This window comes from Arachis stenosperma, chromosome 9, assembly GCF_014773155.1.
Source record: "Arachis stenosperma cultivar V10309 chromosome 9, arast.V10309.gnm1.PFL2, whole genome shotgun sequence".
NCBI classification, from domain to species: Eukaryota; Viridiplantae; Streptophyta; class Magnoliopsida; order Fabales; family Fabaceae; genus Arachis; species Arachis stenosperma.
Genome location: NC_080385.1, coordinates 137,773,306 through 137,795,198, shown reverse-complemented (window position 1 = coordinate 137,795,198; position 21,893 = coordinate 137,773,306). Strand labels below are relative to the sequence as shown.

Sequence of the window (21,893 nt, the reverse complement as noted above, 5' to 3'; positions counted from 1 at the left end):
GTTACGTTATCGATCGGAGTGATGCGCTTTTGAGTTGCGGTTTTTGTTTACCCCTTTTTCTACAAAGGCTCTTAGTTGTAATCAATCATTCATACTACTATACGTACTAAATTTTTATTTTAGAGGTCGTAATACCTTGCCATCTCTGAATTATGACTTAAGCATAAGACTCTGAATGGTAGGGTGTTACACAATTGAGCGTACCATGTTGATGGCGACATTGATGATCACAATTTCGTGCACCAAGTTTTTGCGCCGTTGCCGGGGAATTAAATGTCCTAACTACAGTTTTGCATTTGTTCCCTGCAATAACAGTGCCAAGTTTTGATCCGGCAACAACACCAAGTTTTTGGCGCCGTTGCCGGGGATTGTTTGAGTTTGGACAACTAACGGTTCATCTTGTTGCTTAGATTAGGTATTTTTCTTCAGAATTTTTAAGAATGAATTCTAGAGTTTCAAGGTGATGTTTTCGTCATCACCAAAGCTGATTGATTCTCATCAATTTAGATCTTGAATGCAATGTCCTGCTGAAGCTTGGCTAGCCATGTCTAATCTTTTTAGACTAAAGCTTTAGACTAACATTGCATGATTCCTGGAATTCTTCTTAAAAATTTTGAATCTCTTTATTTTCTTTTCCATATAATTTTCGAAAAAAATCCAAAAAAATTATAAAATCTTAAAACCAAAAAAATAATTTTATGTTTCTTGTTTGAGTCTAGTGTCTAATTTTAAGTTTGGTGTCAATTGCATGTTTCTTTTCTTCTTGCATTTTTTGAATTCATTCATGTGTCTTCATTAATCTTCAAGTTGTTCTTGATGATTTCCTTGCTCTGATCTTTAAATTCTCTTGTCTTGAGTGTTTTGTTGCTTCTCATATGGATTCTCAATTTGTTAGTGTCAATAGTATACAAACTTCTAAGTTTGGTGTCTTGCATGCATTGTTTATTTGATCTTAGTTTCATTTTGATTATTCCTCATTATTAAAAATAAAAAAAATTAATTTGTGTCTTTTCAAGTCAATAATACAGAGAATTGAAGATTCAGAACATACAGCAGAGGAATTACAGAAAAAAAGCTGGGCGTTCAAAACGCCCAGTAAGGAAGGAAAACTGGCGTTTAAACGCCAGCCAGGGTACCTGGCTGGGCGTTTAACGCCCAAAAGGGTAGCATTTTGGGCGTTAAACGCCAGGATGGCACAAGAGGGAAGATTTTGTTTTTAATTCAAATTTTTTTTCAAGTTTTCATAATTTTTCAAAATCAAATCTTGTTTTTCAAATCATATATTCTCAATCATATCTTTTTAAAACTATATCTTTTCAATCATATCTTTTTAATCACATCTTTTTCAAAATAGTCTTCAATCATATCTTTTTGATTTCTAATTTCAAAATCTTTTTCAAAAATCACTTTATTTCTTTTCCAACTTTAGTTTTCGAAAATCATCAATCAAATTTTCAAAATTTCTTTTAATTATTTTAAAATCTTTTACTTTAATTTCAAAAATTCTTTCCCTCTTCTCACATCCTTCTATTTATGAACTAACATTCCTCCATTATTAATAATTCGAATTCTATCTTTCTAGATAAGTTCGAATTCTTCTTCTACCCTCTCCTTCTATTCTTCTTTTCCTCTGACACCTCAAGGAATCTCTATACTGTGACATAGAGGATTCCATACTTTCTTGTTCTCTTCTCTTTCATATGAGCAGGAGCAAAGACAAAAGCATTCTTGTTGAGGCTGACCCTGAACCTGAAAGGACCTTGAAGCGAAAGCTAAGAGAAGCTAAAGCACTACTCTCTGTAGAGGACCTAACAGAAATCTTCAAATAAGAAGAAGACATGGCAGCCGAAAACAACAATAATGCCAACAATGCAAGGAAGGTGTTGGGTGACTTTACTGCACCTACTCCCGACTTCTATGGGAGAAGCATCTCTATCCCTGTTATTGGAGCAAACAACTTTGAGCTTAAGCCTCAATTAGTTTCTCTAATGCAACAAAATTGCAAGTTCCATGGACTTCTATTGGAAGATCCTCATCAGTTTTTAGCTGAATTCTTGCAAATCTGTGACACTGTCAAGACTAATGGGGTTGACCCTGAGGTCTACAGACTTATGCTATTTCCTTTTGCTGTAAGAGACAGAGCTAGGATATAGTTGGACTCACAACCTAAAGAAAGCCTGAACTCTTGGGAAAAGCTAGTCAATGCCTTCTTGGCAAAGTTCTTTCCACCTCAAAAATTGAGTAAGCTTAGAGTGAAAGTCCAAACCTTCAGACAGAAGGAAGGTGAATCCCTCTATGAAGCTTGGGAAAGATACAAACAATTGATCAGAAAGTGTCCTTCTGACATGCTTTCTGAATGGAGCATCATAGGTATCTTCTATGATGGTCTGTCTGAAATGTCCAAGATGTCATTGGACAGCTCTGCTGGAGGATCTCTTCATCTAAAGAAGACGCCTGCAAAAGCTCAAGAACTCATTGAAATGGTTGCAAATAACCAATTCATGTACACTTCTGAAAGGAATACTGTGAACAATGGGACAAACCAGAAGAAAGGAGTTCTTGAGATTGATACTCTGAATGCCATATTGGCTCAGAACAAAATATTGACTCAGCAAGTCAATATGATTTCTCAAAGTCTGTCTGGAATGCAAGTTGCACCAGGCAGTACTAAGGATGTTTCATCTGAAGAAGAAGCTTATGATCCTGAGAACCCTTCAATGGAAGAGGTGAATTATATGGGAGAACCCTATGGAAACACCTATAATCCTTCATGGAGAAATCATCCAAATCTCTCATAGAAGGATCAACAGAGACCTCAACAAGGTTTCAACAACAATAATGGTGGAAGAAACAGGTTTAGCAATGGCAAGCCTTTTCTATCATCTTCTTAGCAACAGACAGAAAATCCTAAGCAGAGCCACTCTGACTTAGCAACCATGGTCTCTGATCTAATCAAAACCATTCAAAGTTTCATGACTGAAACAAGGTCCTCCATTAGAAACTTGGAGGCACAAGTGGGTCAGCTGAGTAAGAAAGTTACTGAACTCCCTCATAGTACTCTTCCAAGCAATACAGAAGAGAATCCAAAAGGAGAGTGCAAAGCCATCAACATGGCCAAATTTGGAGAGGAGGAAGAGGCAGTGAGCGCCACTGAGGAAGACCTCAATGGATGTCCACTGGCCTCCAATGAGTTCCCTAATGAAGAACCATAGGAATCTGAGGCTCACACTGAGACCATAGAGATTCCATTAGAATTACTTCTGCCATTCATGAGCTCTGATGAGTATTCTTTCTCTGAAGAGGACGAAGATGTCACTGAAGAGCAAGTTGCTAAGTACCTTGGAGCAATCATGAAGATAAATGACAAGTTATTTGGTAATGAGACTTGGAAGGATGAACCCCTTTTACTCACCAAAGAACTGGATGACTTGACTAGGCAGAGATTACCTCAAAAGAGACAGGACCCTCGGAAGTTCTCAATACCTTGTACCATTGGCACCATGACCTTTGAGAAGGCTCTGTGTGACCTAGGGTCAAGCATAAACCTCATGCCTCTCTCTGTAATGGAGAAGCTATGGATCTTTGAGGTGCAAGCTGCAAGAATCTCACTAGAGATGGCAGACAATTCAAGAAAATAAGCTTATGGACTTGTAGAGGATGTTCTGGTAAAGGTTGAAGACCATTACATCCCTGCTGATTTCATAGTCCTAGAGATTGGGAAGTGCATGGATGAATCCATCATCCTTGGCAGACCCTTCCTAGCCACAGCAAAGGCTGTGATTGATGTTGACAGAGGAGAATTGATCATTCAAGTGAATGAAGAATCCCTTGTGTTTAAGGCTCAAGGATACCCCTCTGTAACCATGGAGAGGAAGCATGAAGAGCTTCCCTCAAAACAGAGTCAAACAGAGCCCCCACGGTTAAACTCTAAGTTTGGTGATGGGAGGCCACTACTAACTTCTAAGTTTGGTGTTGAACCCCCACATTCAAACTCTAAGTTTGGTGTTGGGAGGTTCCAACATTGCTCTGAGTATCTGTGAGGCTCCATGAGAGCCCACTGTCAAGCTACTGACATTAAAGAAGCGCTTGTTGGGAGGCAACCCAATGTTATATTTATTTTTCTTTGTTATTTCATGTTTTCTGTAGGTTGATGATCATGTGAAGTCACAAAATCAATTGAAAAAGCAAAAATAGAATGAAAAACAGAAAGAAAAACAGCACACCCTGGAGAAAAACTTGCTGGCGTTTAAACGCCAGTGAAGACAGCAAATGGGCGTTAAACGCCCAGTCTGGCACCATTCTGGGCGTTTAACGCCAGAAAGGGGCACCAGACTGGCGTTTAACGCCAGGAATGGGCAACAAGCTGGCATTAAATGCCAGAAATGGGCACCAGCCCGGTGTTTAATGCCAGGATTGGCAGAAGGAGCATTTTTGCTCGCCACTTGGTGCAGGGATGAATTATCCTTGACACCTCAGGATCTGTGGACCCCACAGGATCCCCACCTACCCCACCACTCTCTCTCTTCTTCACACATTCACCAATCACCTCAATACCTCTCCCCCAAAAACCCCTCACCTAACAAATCCCACCATTCTATTCACCACTCACATCCATCCTTCATAAAACCCCACCTACCTTACCATTCAAATTCAAACCACTTTCCCTCCCAAACCCACCCATACATGACCGAACCCTACCCCTCTCTCCACCACTATATAAACCCATCTTCACCCTCTCATTTTCACACAACCTAAACACTACTTCTCTCCCTTGGCCAAACCACAAAGCCCCCTCCATCTCCTCTATTTCTTCTTCTTCTACTCTCTTCTTTCTTCTTTTGCTCGAGGATGAGCAAACCTTCTAAGTTTGGTGTGGTAAAAGCATTGCTTTTTATTTTTCCATAACCATTTATGGCATCTAAGGCCGGAGAAACCTCTAGAAAGAGGAAAGGGAAGGCAAAAGCTTCCACCTCCGAGTCATGGGAGATGGAGAGATTCATCTCAAGGGTGCATCAAGACCACCTCTATGAAGTTGTGGCCATGAAGAAGGTGATCCCCGAGGTCCCTTTCAAACTCAAAAAGAGTGAATATCTTGAGATCCGACATGAGATCCGAAGAAGAGGTTGGGAAGTTCTTACCAACCCCATTCAACAAGTTGGAATCTTAATGGTTCAAGAGTTCTATGCCAATGCATGGATCACCAAGAACCATGATCAAAGTGTGAACCTGGACCCAAAGAATTGGCTTACAATGGTTCGGGGGAAATGCTTAGATTTTAGTCCGGAAAATGTAAGGTTGGCATTCAACTTGCCCATGATTCAAGGAGATGAACACCCTTACACTAGAAGGGTCAACTTTGATCAAAGGTTGGACCAAGTCCTCATAGACATTTGTGAAGAGGGCGCTCAATGGAAGAGGGATTCAAGAAGGAAGCCGGTTCAACTGAGAAGGCATGACCTCAAACCCGTGGCTAGGGGATAGTTGGAGTTTATCCAACGCTCAATCATTCCCACTAGCAACCGGTCCGAAGTTACTATAGACCGGGCTATCATGATTCATAGCATCATGATTTGAGAGGAAGTAGAAGTTCATGAGGTTATAGCCCAAGAACTTTATAAGGTGGCAGACAAGTCCTCTACCTTGGCAAGGTTAGCCTTCCCTCATCTCATTTGTCACCTCTGTTATTCAGTTGGAATTAACATAGAGGGAGACATCCTTATTGATGAGGACAAGCCCATCACTAAGAAGAGGATGGAGCAAACAAGAGATCCCACTCATCATGAAATCCCTGAGATGCCTCAAGGGATGCACTTTCCTCCACAAAACTACTGGGATCAAATCAACACCTCCCTAGGAGAATTGAGTTCCAACATGGGACAACTAAGGGTGGAGCACCAAGAACATTCCATCCTCCTCCATGAAATTAGAGAAGATCAAAGAATCATGAGAGAGGAGCAACAAAGGCAAGGAAGAGACATTGAGGAGCTCAAGCACTCCATAAGATCTTCAAGAGGAAGAACAAGCCACCATCACTAAGGTGGACCCGTTCTTTAATTTCCTTGTTCTTTATTTTTCTGTTTTTCGAATTTTCAGGCTCATGTTTATCTATGTTTGTGTCTTATGATCATTAGTGTCTTAGTGTCTATGCCTTAAAGTTATGAATGTCCTATGAATCCATCACCTTTCTTAAATGAAAAATGTTCTTAATTGAAAAAGAGAAGAATTGCATGAATTTTGAATTTTATAACAGATTAATTATTTTGATGTGGTGGCAATACTTTGACTTCTAAATGTATGCTTGAACAGTGCATATATCTTTTGAATTTTTTGTTCATGAATGATTGGCTCTTGAAAGAATGATGAAAAAAAGGAGACATGTTACTGAGGATCTGAAAAATCATAAAAATGATTCTTGAAGCAAGAAAAAGCAGTGAATATAAAAAATTTTTTTTAATAATAATGAAGTCGTGATCCAAGGCAAAAAGAGTGTGCTTAAGAACCCTGGACACCTCTAATTGGGGACTCTAGCAAAGCTGAGTCACAATCTGAAAAGGTTCACCCAGTTATGTGTCTGTGGCATGTATGTATCTGGTGGTAATACTGGAAGACAGAGTGCTTTGGCCCACGGCCAAGACTCATAAAGTAGCTGTGTTCAAGAATCATCATACTTAATAGGGGAATCAATAACACTATCTGGATTCTGAGTTCCTATAGAAGCCAATCATTCTGAATTTCAAAGGATAGAGTGAGATGCCAAAACTGTTCAAAGGCAAAAAGCTAAAAGCCCCACTCATCTAATTAATACTGATCTTCATAGATGTTTTTGGAATTCATTGCATATTCTCTTCTTTTTATCTTATTTGATTTTCAGTTGCTCGGGGACAAGCAACAATTTAAGTTTGGTGTTGTGATGAGCGGATAATTTATACGCTTTTTGGCATTGTTTTTAGTATATTTTTAGTATATTTTAGTTAGTTTTTATTATATTTTTATTAGTTTTTAGTTAAAATTCACTTTTCTGGACTTTACTATGAGTTTGTGTGTTTTTCTGTGATTTCAGGTATTTTCTGGCTGAAATTGAGGGACCTGAGCAAAAATCTAATTCAGAGGCTGAAAAGGACTGCAGATGCTGTTGGATTCTGACCTCCCTGCACTCGAAGTAGATTTTTTGGAGCTACAGAAGCCCAATTGGCGGGATCTTAATTGCGTTGAAAAGTAGACATCTTAGGCTTTCCAGCAATGTATAATAGTTCATACTTTGCCCGCGATTTGATGGCCCAAACAGGCATTCCAAGTCAGCTCAAGAATTTTGGCGATTAACGCCGGAACTGGCACAAGAATGGGAGTTAAACGCCCAAACTGGCACAAAAGCTGGCGTTTAACTCCAAGAAAAGTCTCTACACATGAAATCTTCAATGATCAGCCCAAGCACACACCAAGTGGGCCCGGAAGTAGATTTTTATGTCATTTACTCATCTTTGTAAACACTAAGCTACTAGTTCTCTACAATAGGACCTTTTGCTATTGTATTTGATATCTTTGGATCACTTTAGATCTCTTGATCATCTTTGGACGTCTAGTTCTTAGATCATTGGGGGGGCTGGCCTCTCGGCCATGCCTAGACCTTGTTCTTATGTATTTTTAACGGTGGAGTTTCTACACACCATAGATTAAGGTGTGGAGCTCTGTTGTACCTCGAGTATTAATGCAATTACTATTGTTCTTCTATTCACTTCAGCTTATTCTTATTCCAAGATATTCATTCACACTCAAGAACTTGATGAATGTGATGATTATGTGACGCTCATCATCATTCTCACTTATGAACGCGTGCCTGACTACCACTTCCGTTCTACAAGCAAACAAGGCTTGAATGTTTATCTCTTGGATTCCTTAATCAGAATCTTCGTGGTATAAGCTAGAATTGATAGCGGCATTCAAGAGAATCCGGAAGGTCTAAACCTTGTCTGTGGTATTCTGAGTAGGATTCAAGGATTGAATGACTGTGACGAGCTTCAAACTCCTGAAGGCTGAGCGTTAGTGACAGACGCAAAAGAATCACTGGATTCTATTCCAACCTGATTGAGAACCGACAGATGATTAGCCGTGCTGTGATAGAGCGCGTTGAACATTTTCACTAAGAGGACGGGGCTGTAGCCACTGACAACGGTGATACCCAACATACAACTTGCCATGGAAAAGAGTAAGAAGGATTGGATGAAGACAGTAGGAAAGCAGAGAGACGGAAGGGACAAAGCATCTCCATATGCTTATCTGAAATTCTCACCAATGAATTACATAAGTATCTCTATCTTTATTTTATGCTTTATTCATAAATCATCCATAACCATTTGAATCTGCCTGACTGAGATTTACAAGATGACCATAGCTTGCTTCATACTAACAATCTCCGTGGGATCGACCCTTACTCGCGTAAGGTTTATTACTTGGACGACCCAGTGCACTTGCTGGTTAGTTGCGCGAAGTTGTGATAAAGAGTTGAGATTACAATTGAGCGTACCATGTTGATGGCGCCTGATGAGCGGATAATTTATACGCTTTTTGGCATTGTTTTTAGTGTGTTTTGAGTATATTTTAGTTAGTTTTTATTACATTTTTATTAGTTTTTAGTTAAAATTCACTTTTTTGGGCTTTACTATGAGTTTGTGTGTTTTTTTGTGATTTCAGGTATTTTCTTGGCTGAAATTGAGGGACCTGAGCAAAAATCTGATTTAGAGGCTGAAAAGGACTGCAGATGCTGTTGGATTCTGACCTCCCTGCACTCGAAGTAGATTTTCTAGAGCTACAGAAGCCCAATTGGCGCGCTCTCAACGGAGTTGGAAAGTAGACATCCTGGGCTTTCCAGCAATGTATAATAGTCCATACTTTGCTCGAGATTTGACAACCCAAACTGGCGTTGCAAATCAGCTTCAGAATTCCCGGCGTTTAACGCCGGAACTGGCACAAAAATTGGAGTTAAACGCCCAAACTGGCATAAAAGTTGGCGTTTAACTCCAGAAAAAGTCTCTACACATAGAAGCTTCAATGATCAGCCCAGGCACACACCAAGTGGACCCCGGAAGTGGAATTTTACGTCATTTACTCATTTCTGTATACCCTAGGTTACTAGTTCACTATTAATAGGATCTTTTGACATTGTATCTGGACCTGATGACACTTTACACGTTTCTCATTGTATCTTCTACAGCATGAGTCTCTAAACCCCATGGTTGGGGGTGAGGAGCTCTGCTGTGTCTTGATGGATTAATGCAATTACTTCTATTTTTCATTCAACCACGCTTGTTTCTATTCTAAGATATCACTTGCTCCTAAACTTGATGAATGTGATGATCCGTGACACTCATCATCATTCTCACCTATGAACGTGTGCCTGACAACCACCTCTGTTCTACCTTAGATTGAGTAGATATCTCTTGGATTCTTTAATCAGAATCTTTGTGGTATAAGCTAGAATTGATGGCGGCATTCAAGAGAATCCGGAAGGTCTAAACCTTGTCTGTGGTATTCTGAGTAGGATTCAAGGATTGAATGACTGTGACGAGCTTCAAACTCCTGAGGGCTGGGCGTTAGTGACAGACGCAAAAGAATCACTGGATTCTATTCCGACCTGATTGAGAACCGACAGATGAATAGCCGTGCTGTGACAGAGTGCGTTGAACATTTTCACTGAGAGGATGGGAGGTAGCCATTGACAACGGTGAAACCCTACATACAGCTTGCCATGGAAGGAGTCTTGCGTGCATGAAGAAGAAGACAGTAGGAAAGTAGAGATTCAGAAGATAGAGCATCTCCAAAACCTCAACCTGTTCTCCATTACTACAAAACAAGTACTATTTCATGTTCTTTTACTTTTTACAATCAATCCTGATAATTATTGATATCCTGACTAAGAGTTATAAGATAACCATAGCTTGCTTCAAGCCGACAATCTCCGTGGGATCGACCCTTACTCACGTAAGGTATTACTTGGACGACCCAGTGCACTTGCTGGTTAGTTGTGCGGAATTGCAAAAGTGTGATTGCAATTTCGTGCACCAAGTTTTTGGCGCTGTTGCCGGGGATTGTTCGAGTTTGGACAACTGACGGTTTATCTTGTTGCTTAGATTAGGACTATTTTATTTTTGTTGGTTTAGAGTCTTTTATTTGAGTTTAGTTTTATATTTTAAGTTTGGTGTCAATTTCATGCTTTTGTTTTCTTTTATTTTTTTTCGAAATTGCATATCCTTAGTCCTTTCTTGATCCTTAAAAATTCTATGTTTGGTGTCTTCTTTGTGTTTTCCTTTAAGTTTTCGAAAATTTGTGTCTGATTTTCTAAAAATTTTAAGTATGGTGTCATTTTGTTGTTTTCTCTTTCCTCATTTCAAAAATTAAATCTTTTTCAAAATAATTTTCAATCATATCTTTTCAATTGCTAATTCCAAAATCTTTTTTAATTAACTAATTAATTTAGTTTTCAATTTGTTTTGATCTTATTTTTTTTAGTTTTCGAAATTTTATTTTATTTTATTTTAATTTTTTCGGTCACCTTAAAAAAATATATTACTTTACTTGTGAATCCATATCATATTCCCTTTCTCCATCATGGACCTAAGTGGAATTGAGCAGTCCAGAAGGACTCTGGGGTCATATGCTAACCCCATTACAGCTGCATATGGGAGTAGCATCTGTATACCTCCCATTAAAGCAAGCAGCTTTGAGCTAAATCCTCAACTCATTATCATGGTGCAGCAAAATTGCCAGTATTTCGGTCTTCCACAGGAAGAACCTACTGAGTTTCTGGCACAATTCTTACAAATTGCTGACACAGTACGTGATAAAGAGGTAGATCAGGATGTCTACAGATTATTACTGTTTCCATTTGCTGTAAAAGATCAAGCTAAGAGGTGGTTGAATAACCAACCCACAGCAAGTATAAAAACATGGAGACAGTTATCAGACAAATTCCTGAATCAATTTTACCCTCCAAAAAGGATGACACAGCTAAGGCTGGACATCCAAGGCTTTAAACAAGAGGATAATGAATCCCTTTATAATGCCTGGGAGAGGTATAGAGGTATGCTAAGAAAATGCCCCTCTGAAATGTTTTCAGAGTGGGTACAGTTAGACATCTTCTACTATGGGCTTACAGAAAAAGCTAAGATGTCTCTAGACCACTCAGCTGGTGGATCTATACATATGAGGAAGACGATTGAAGAGGCTCAAGAGCTTATAGATACTGTTGCTAGAAATCAACATTTGTACTCTAGTAATGAGTCCTTTACAAAAGAAGAAGTTATGGCAGTAGCCACTGATCCTAATCCTCAAGAACAGATGGCTGAGCTTAATCAGCAATTACACCTGATGACAAAACAGTTAGCAGAATTTAAAGAGATGCTCCAAGAAACTAAAATTGCTAACAAGAACATAGAGTCACAGTTGAATCAGGCAAAACAGCAGTTATCTAAACAGATAACAGAAGAATGCCAAGCAGTTCAACTGAGGAGTGGGAAGACATTGAATAACACTGCTCAAAGTAGCAAAAAGCCAATAAAGGAACAATTGACAGAGGATAACTAAACCACTGTCCAAAATCCCTCTGAGGACAGTGAGAGCCCAAAGAGGAATACTCTTGGCGTTCAAACGCCAGAAAGGGGGGAAAAGATGGCGTTAAACGCCCATTCCCTGCCCAGTTCTGGCGTTTAAACGCCAGAAAAGGGGGAAATGTTGGCGTTAAACGCCCATTCTTCACCCAATCCTGGCATTCAAATGCCAATGGGGAATCAGACACCTGAGAGTGCTGGTAATAACCTCTCTAAAAAGGCTTCTCCAACCACCTCTGTAAGGAATAAACCTGCAGCAACTAAGGTTGAAGAATATAAAGCCAAGATGCCTTATCCTCAGAAACTCCGCCAAGTAGAACAGGATAAGCAATTCGCCCGCTTTGCAGACTATCTAAGGACTCTTGAAATAAAGATTCCGTTTACAGAGGCACTTGAGCAAATACCTTCTTATGCTAAGTTCATGAAAGAGATCTTAAGTCATAAGAAGGATTGGAGAGAAACTGAAAAAGTGTTTCTCACTGAAGAATGCAGTGCAGTCATTCTGAAAAGCTTACCAGAAAAGCTTCAAGATCCAGGAAGCTTTATGATACCATGCACATTAGAAGGTGCTTGCACCAAGACAGCCCTGTGTGACCTTGGAGTAAGTATCAATCTAATACCTGCATCCACTATCAGAAAGCTTGGGTTGACTGAAGAAGTCAAACCAACCCGGATATGTCTCCAACTTGCTGATGGCTCCATTAAATATCCATCAGGCATAATTAAGGACATGATTGTCAAGGTTGGGCCATTCGCCTTTCCAACTAACTTTGTAGTGCTAGAAATGGAGGAGTACAAGAGTGCAACTCTCATTCTAGGAAGACCTTTCCTAGCAACTGGACGAACTCTTATTGACGTACAAAAAGGGGAAGTAATCCTGAGAGTCAATGAGGATGAGTTCAAGTTGAATGCTGTAAAAGCTATGTAGCATCCAGACACACCAAATGACTGCATGGGCGCTGACATTATTGACTCTTTGGTGGAAGAGATCAATAGGACTGAAAGTCTAGAATCAGAGCTAGAGGACATCTTCAAGGATGTTCAGCCTGATCAGGAAGAACCAGAGGAAACAAAAGAATTTTTGAAAATTCCTCCGGAAGAGGATAAGTGATGAGCGGATAATTTATACGCTTTTTGGCATTGTTTTTAGTATGTTTTTAGTATGATCTAGTTAGTTTTTAGTATATTTTTATTAGTTTTTAGTTAAAATTCACTTTTCTGGACTTTACTATGAGTTTGTGTGTTTTTCTGTGATTTCAGGTATTTTCTGGCTGAAATTGAGGGACCTGAGCAAAAATCTGATTCAGAGACTGAAAAGGACTGCAGATGCTGTTGGATTCTGACCTCCCTGCACTCGAAGTGGATTTTTTGGAGCTACAGAAGCCCAATTGGCGCGCTCTCAACAGCGTTGGAAAGTAGACATCCTGGGCTTTCCAGCAATATATGATAGTCCATACTTTGCCCAATATTTGATGGCCCAAACCGGCGTTCAAAGTCACCTTCAGATTTTCCAGCGTTAAACGCCGGAACTGGCACCAAAGTGGGAGTTAAACGCCCAAACTGGCACAAAAGCTGGCGTTTAACTCCAAGAAGAGTCTCTACACGAAAATGCTTCATTGCTCAGCCCAAGCACACACCAAGTGGGCCCGGAAGTGGATTTTTATGTCATTTACTCATCTTTGTAATTCTTAAGCTACTAGTTCCCTATGAATAGGACCTTTTACTATTGTATTTTCATCTTTTGATCACTTTAGATCTCTAGATCATCTTTGGACATCTAGTTCTTAGATCATTTGGGGGCTGGCCTCACGGCCATGCCTAGACCTTGTTCTTATGTATTTTCAACGGTGGAGTTTCTACACACCATAGATTAAGGTGTGGAGCTCTGCTGTACCTCGAGTATTAATGCAATTACTATTGTTCTTCTATTCAATTCAGCTTGTTCTTGTTCCAAGATATCACTTGTTCTTCAACTTGATGAATGTGATGATCCGTGACACTCATCATCATTCTCACCTATGAACGTGTGATTGACAACCACCTCCGTTCTACCTTAGATTGGGTGAATATCTCTTGGATTCCTGATACACGACGCATGGTTGATCGCCTGACAACCGAGCGCTCACCTGAAAACCGAGCCAGCCATTCCGTGAGATCAGAGTCTTCGTGGTATAGGCAAGAACTGATGGCGGCATTCAAGAGAATCCGGAAGGTCTAAACCTTGTCTGTGGTATTCTGAGTAGGATTCAATGATTGAATGACTGTGACGTGCTTCAAACTCCTGAGGGCGGGGCGTTAGTGACAGACGCAAAAGAATCACTGGATTCTATTCCGGCCTGATTGAGAACCGACAAATGGATAGCCATGCCGTGACAGGGTGCGTTGAACATTTCCACTGAGAGGATGGGAGGTAGCCACTGACAACGGTGAAACCCTTGCATAAGCTTGCCATGGAAAGGAGTAAGAAGGATTGGATGAAGACAGTAGGAAAGTAGAGAGACGGAAGGGACAAAGCATCTCCATTCGCTTATCTGAAGTTCTTACCAATGAATTGCATAAGTATCTCTATCTTTATCTTTTATTCATATTTCATCTATAACCATCTGAGTCTGCCTGACTAAGATTTACAAGGTGACCATAGCTTGCTTCATACTAACAATCTCCGTGGGATCGACCCTTACTCGCGTAAGGTTTATTACTTGGACGACCCAGTGCACTTGCTGGTTAGTTGTGCGGAGTTGTGATAAAGAGTTGAGATTGCAATGAGCGTACCATGTTGATGGCGCCATTGATGATCGCAATTCCGTGCACCAATAAGCCTCCCAAACCTGAGCTCAAACCACTACCACCATCCCTGAAGTATGCATTTCTGGGAGAGGGTGACACTTTTCCAGTGATCATAAGCTCTGCTTTAAATCCACAGGAAGAGGAAGCACTGATTCAAGTGCTAAGGACACACAAGACAGCTCTTGGGTGGTCCATAAGTGATCTTAAGGGCATTAGCCCAGCAAGATGCATGCACAAGATCCTATTGGAGGATAATGCCAAACCAGTGGTTCAACCACAAAGACGACTAAATCCAGCCATGAAGGAGGTGGTGCAGAAAGAGGTCACTAAATTACTGGAGGCTGGGATTATTTATCCCATTTCTGATAGCCCCTGGGTGAGCCCTGTCCAAGTTGTCCCCAAGAAGGGAGGCATGACAGTAGTTCATAATGAAAAAAAATGAACTGGTTCCTACAAGAACAGTTACAGGGTGGCGTATGTGTATTGACTACAGAAGGCTCAATACAGCCACCAAGAAGGATCATTTTCCTTTACCATTCATAGACCAAATGCTAGAAAGACTAGCTGGTTATGATCAATACTGCTTTTTGGATGGCTATTCAGGTTACAACCAAATTGCAGTAGATCCTCAGGACCAAGAGAAAACAGCATTCACTTGCCCTTCTGGCGTGTTTGCCTATAGGAGAATGCCTTTTGGTCTATGTAATGCACCTGCAACTTTTCAGAGATGCATGCTATCCATCTTCTCTGATATGGTGGAGAAGTTCCTAGAAGTCTTCATGGATGACTTCTCAGTATATGGAGACTCATTCAGCTCCTGTCTTAACCATCTAGCACTTGTCCTGAAAAGGTGCCAAGAGACTAACCTGGTGTTAAACTGGGAGAAATGTCACTTTATGGTGACTGAAGGAATTGTCCTTAGGCACAAAATTTCAAGTAAGGGAATAGAGGTGGATAAAGCAAAGGTAGAGGTAATTGAAAAATTACCACCACCTGCCAATGTTAAGGCAATCAGAAGCTTTCTGGGGCATGCATGATTCTACAGAAGGTTTATAAAGGATTTTTCGAAAATTGCAAAACCTCTGAGCAACCTGCTAGCTGCTGACACACCATTTGTGTTTGACACACAGTGTCTGCAGGCATTTGAGATCCTGAAAGCCAAGCTGGTCACAGCACCAGTCATCTTTGCACCAGACTGGACATTGCCATTCGAACTATAGTGTGATGCCAGTGACCATGCCATTAGTGCAGTGTTGGGACAAAGGCATAACAAGCTTCTGCACATCATTTATTATGCCAGCCGTGTTCTAAATGATGCACAGAAGAATTACACAACCACAGAAAAAGAGTTACTTGCAGTGGTCTATGCCATTGACAAGTTTAGATCCTATCTAGTAGGATCAAAGGTGATTGTGTACACTGACCATGCTGTTCTTAAGTACTTACTCACAAAGCAGGATTCAAAACCCAGGCTCATAAGATGGGTGTTGCTTTTGCAAGAGTTTGATATAGAAATAAGAGACAGAAAAGGGACAGAGAACCAAGTAGCTGATCATCTGTCCCGAATAGAACCAGTAGATGGGGCGTCCCTCCCTTCTACTGAGATCTCTGAGACTTTCCCAGATGAGCAACTTTTTGCCATTCAGGAAGCTCCATGGTTTGCAGATATTGTAAATTATAAAGTTGTGAGGTTCATACCCCAGGAGTACAGCAGGGTGAAAAGAAAGAAATTGATTTCAGATGCCAAGTACTACCTATGGGATGAGCCATATCTCTTTAAGAGATGTGCAGACGAAATGATCCGCAGATGTGTACCCAGAGAGGAAGCACAAAGGATCCTGTGGCATTGCCATGGATCACAGTATGGGGGACATTTCGGAAGTGAGCGAACAGCCACTAAGGTCCTCCAATGTGGCTTCTACTGGCCCACTCTCTATAGAGATGCCCGAGAGTTTGTGCGTAACTGTGACAGTTGCTAAAGAGCTAGTAACTTGCCTCATGGATACGCCATGCCTCAACAAGGGATCCTAGAGATTGAATTGTTTGATGTATGGGGCATTGACTTTATGGGTCCGTTCCCACCATCATACTCAAACACTTACATTCTGGTGGCAGTGGACTATGTATCTAAATGGGTAGAAGCAATTGCTACACCCACTAATGATACTAAGACCGTGCTGAAATTCCTCCAGAAATACATCTTCAGCAGGTTTGGTGTTCCCAGAGTACTAATCAGTGATGGGGGCACTCATTTCTGCAATAAACAGCTGTACTCTGCTATGGTTCGATATGGAATTAGCCACAAAGTGGCAACCCCATATCATCCACAGACAAATGGGCAAGTTGAAGTCTCTAACAGAGAGCTAAAAAGAATCCTAGAACGGACTGTAATTGCCCGTAGAAAGGATTGGGCAAAGAGCTTGGATGATGCTCTGTGGGCATACAGAACAGCATTCAAGACTCCAATAGGAACCTCTCCATACCAACTTGTGTATGGCAAGGCCTGTCATCTGCCCGTGGAACTGGAACATAAAGCCTATTGGGCAACCAGATTCCTAAACTTGGACGCTAAGTTAGCTGGTGAAAAAAGATTACTCCAGCTAAATGAGCTAGATGAATTTAGACTCAGTGCCTTTGAAAATACAAAAATTTATAAGGAAAAGGCAAAGAAGTGGCATGAAAAGAAGTTGTCATCTAGAGTCTTTGAGCCAGGACAAAAAGTTCTGCTCTTCAACTCTAGGCTCAGGTTGTTCCCAGGAAAACTTAAATCCCGGTGGAGGGGTCCGTATGTGATTACAGGAGTGTCACCATATGGATATGTTGAGCTTCAGGATACTGATTCTGACAAAAAGTTCATTGTTAATGGACAGAGGATCAAGCATTATCTTGAAAGCAATTTTGAGCAAGAATGCTCAAAACTGAAGCTTGAATGATTCTCAGTGAAGGTCCAGCTAACGACATTAAAGAAGCGCTTGCTGGGAGGCAACCCAGTCATTAGCAGGTTATCTGTTTTGTTTAATCAAAGTTTGATACATATTCTCAAAGGGCAATCATCAAAATTGAAGGAATTCACAGAGTTACAGAAGGATTCAGTGCAAAAAGCAGAGAAAAGAAGCTTGCTGGCGAAAAAATGCCAGTAAGGGGTACTTTGGGTGTTAAACGCCAGAATGGGCACCATTCTGGGCGTTTAACGCCAGTAAAGGTGCCATTTTGGGCGTTAAACGCCAGAATGGGCACCATTCTGGGCGTTTAACGCCAGGTGTGCAGCATCCTGGGCGTTTAGCAAAACGCCCAGTGATGAAGGGGTTTCTGGCGTTTAACGCCAGCCAGGGTACTTGGCTGGGCGTTAAACGCCCAAATTGGCCAACATTTGGGCGTTAAACGCCAGAATGGATACCATTCTAGGCGTTTAACGCCAGAAAGGTGGGAGACAGAGATTTTGCTTTTCACTTCAAATTTTTTCAAACTTTCCTGTTTTGATCCATAATTTCCTACATAAATATATTTCAAACTTTCATCATTCACCTTCAAATTTTTAAATTTAAAATCATTCTTCAAATCTCTTTCAAATCCTTTCCAAATCTTCTTCAAAAAAACTCAAATATCTCTCAATTTCTTCCCATATCTTCTCAAATCTCCTTCAAAATTTTCGAACTCTCTCTCCCTTCCTTATAAATATATGTTCGGCCACACTCCCTTTCCCCACCATTCGAATTTGCTCTCCTCCTCTCTCTCCACTTTCCTTTCTTTTGCTTGAGGACAAGCAAACCTCTAAGTTTGGTGTATTTTTCCGTGATCACTAAGTTAAGGCTCATCAAGATCATGGCCCCCAAAGGAAAACAAACCAACTCAAGAGGCAAGAAAGAGAATGCTCCAAAAGACCTTTGGAGTCAAGAGAAGTTCTTAACCAAAGAACATGCAGACCATTACCACAAAATAATGGGTCTAAGGTCAGTGATCCCGGAAGTTAAATTTGATCTGAAAGTAGATGAATATCCGGAGATCCAAGAGCAAATTTGAAACAGAGGATGGAAAGTTCTAACCAACCCTGAGACAAAGGTTGGGAGAAATATGGTTCAGGAATTCTACTCAAATCTGTGGCTGACAGATAAGCAGAGAATGACTGGAACCGCTTTTCATACCTACAGAACCATGGTCAGAGGGAGAATTATTTACTTCCATCTGGACAAAATAAGAGAGGTCTTCAAATTACCTCAATTACAAGATGATCTTAAACCCTTTAATAGGAGAATGGTGCGAGTAGATAAAGGGTTGGATCAAGTTCTAGAGGACATATGCCTCCCTGGAACCAAGTGGATGACCAATTCAAAAGGTGTCCCAAACCAACTCAAGAGGGGAGATCTCAAACCAGTTGCAAGAGGCTGGTTGGACTTTATAGGGCGTTCTATCTTGCCCACTAGTAACCGTTCTGAGGTTACTATCAAGAGAGCAGTGATGATTCATTGTATTATGCTGGGAAAAGAAGTGGAGATTCATCATCTGATTGCTTGTGAGATTTACACAATTGCAAACAAGAACGCCACTGAAGCCAAACTGGCTTACCCAAGCTTGATCTCTTTGCTATGTAAAGATGCTGGGGTGAGGATGGGAGTAGATAAATTCATCCCAATTGAACACCCAATCACCAAGAGGTCAATGGAAGGACAAATGCAAGATAACTCTATCAAAAGGAGGGCGCAGGAGTTCCTTCCTGAAATTGACTACTGGACTCATCTAGAAGCATATGTTGCCAAGCTGCAAGAATCTATGGAAAAAATTAAGGAAGAACAGCAGAATCAAAACTGCATGCTCTGCAAATTGCTGAAGGAACAAGAGAAGCAGGGGTGTGAGCTACAGGAGTTGAAGCGCCAAAAGCTCTCCCTTGAAGGGTCAAATACCCCACAAGTTGAGGGAGCATCCACTTCTCAAAATCAAGGTTGTTGAGTCCTAACTCTGTGATAACCTCTATCATTAGGAGTCTATTTAAATTCTTGTTTTCTATTACTATTAGTCTTATCTTATATCTATTTTTGAGTCTTGTTCTTAATTCATGATTAATAAAATTTAAGGTTCATGTCTTAAAGCTATGAATGTCCTATGAATCCATCACCTCTCTTAAATGAAAAATGCTTTAATCACAAAAGAACAAGAAGTACAGGATTTCGAATTCATAGTTTGATGTGGTGACAATACTTTTTGTTTTCTGAATGAATGCTTGAACAGTGCATATGTCTTTTGAATTTGTTGTTTTAAGAATGTTAAAATTTTTGGCTCTTGAAAGAATGATGGAAAAGGAGAAATGTTATTGAGGATCTGAAAAATCATCAAATTGATTCTTGAAGCAAGAAAAAGTAGTGAATACAAAAAAAACGAAAAAAAAGAGAGAAAAAGAAAAAAAATATATAAAGTTGTGATCCAAAGCAAAAAGAGTGTGCTTAAGAACCTTGGACACCTCTGATTAGGGACTCTAGCAAAGCTGAGTCACAATCTGAAAAGGTTCACCCAGTCATGTGTCTGTGGCATGAATGTATCCGGTGGTAATACTGGAAGATAGAGTGATTTGGGCCACAGCCAAGACTCATAAAGTAGCTATGTTCAAGAATCATCATACTTAACTAGGAGAAGCAATAACACTATCTGAGTTCTGAGTTCCTATAGATGCCAATCATTCTAATCTTCAAAGGATAAAGTGAGATGCCAAAACTGTTCAGAAGCAAAAAGCTGCTAGTCCCGCTCATCTAATTGGAGCTAAGTTTCTTTGATATTTTGGAGTCTATAGTATATTCTCTTATTTTTATTCTATTTTGATTTTCAGTTTCTTGGGGACAAGCAACAATTTAAGTTTGGTGTTGTGATGAGCGGATAATTTATACGCTTTTTGGCATTGTTTTTAGTGTGTTTTGAGTATATTTTAGTTAGTTTTTATTATATTTTTATTAGTTTTTAGTTAAAATTTACTTTTTTGGGCTTTACTATGAGTTTGTGTATTTTTCTGTGATTTCAGGTATTTTCTGGCTGAAATTGAGGGACCTGAGCAAAAATCTGATTTAGAGGCTGAAAAGGACTGCAGATGCTGTTGGATTCTGACTTCCCTGCACTCGAAGTGGATTTTCTGGAGCTACAGAAGCCCAATTGGCGTGCTCTCAACGGCGTTGGAAAGTAGACATCCTGGGCTTTCCAGTAATGTATAATAGTCCATACTTTACCCGAGATTTGACGGCCCAAACCGGTGTTACAATCAGCTTCAGAATTCCCGGCGTTTAACGCCGGAACTGGCACAAAAATTGGAGTTAAACGCCCAAACTGGCATAAAAGCTCGCGTTTAACTCCAGAAAAAGTCTCTACACATGGAAGCTTCAATGCTCAGCCCAAGCACACACCAAGTGGACCCCGGAAGTGGATTTTTACGTCATTTACTCATTTCTGTATACCCTAGGTTACTAGTTCACTATTAGTAGGATCTTTTGACATTGTATCTGGACCTGATGACACTTTACACGTTTCTCATTGTATCCTCTATAGCATGAGTCTCTAAACCCCATGGTTGGGGGTGAGGAGCTCTGCTGTGTCTTGATGGATTAATGCAATTACTACTGTTTTTCATTCAATCATGCTTATTTCTATTCTAAGATATCACTTGCTCCTAAACTTGATGAATGTGATGATCCGTGACACTCATCATCATTCTCACCTATGAACGTGTGCCTGACAACCACCTCCGTTCTACCTTAGATTGAGTAGATATCTCTTGGATTCTTTAATCAGAATCTTCGTGGTATAAGCTAGAATTGATGGCGGCATTCAAGAGAATCTGGAAGGTCTAAACCTTGTCTGTGGTATTCTGAGTAGGATTCAAGGATTGAATGACTGTGACGAGCTTCAAACTCCTGAGGGCTGGGCGTTAGTGACAGACGCAAAAGAATCACTGGATTCTATTCCGACCTGATTGAGAACCGACAGATGAATAGCCGTGCTGTGACAGAGTGCGTTGAACATTTTCACTGAGAGGATGGGAGGTAGCCATTGACAACGGTGAAACCCTACATACAGCTTGCCATGGAAGGAGTCTTGCGTGCATGAAGAAGAAGACAGTAAGAAAGCAGAGATTCAGAAGATAGAGCATCTCCAAAACCTCAACCTGTTCTCCATTACTGCAAAACAAGTACTATTTCATGTTCTTTTACTTTTTACGATCAATCCTGATAATTATTGATATCCTGACTAAGAGTTATAAGATAACCATAGCTTGCTTCAAGCCGACAATCTCCGTGGGATCGACCCTTACTCACGTAAGGTATTAATTGGACGACCCAGTGCACTTGCTGGTTAGTTGTGCGGAATTGCAAAAGTGTGATTGCAATTTTGTGCACCAGCGCCATTAATGATCACAATTTCGTGCACCAACCAACAAAGATAGAAATTCTAATTAATCTTTTCCTAGCCAAGACCTTTTATTCGAAATACACAACATCTCTTGTTAATTGCTCCTTACATTAATTTTCAGTT

At 40.4% G+C, this 21,893-nt stretch overlaps 1 non-coding gene across 1 annotated transcript; it reads right to left on the bottom strand.

The window, feature by feature from the left end:
• Window positions 1–2,243: 2,243 nt before the first annotated feature.
• On the bottom strand, window positions 2,244–2,351 carry LOC130953246 (small nucleolar RNA R71). Its single transcript, XR_009075418.1, has one exon. It is a non-coding gene; the product is annotated as a small nucleolar RNA R71 (small nucleolar RNA).
• Window positions 2,352–21,893: the final 19,542 nt, after the last annotated feature.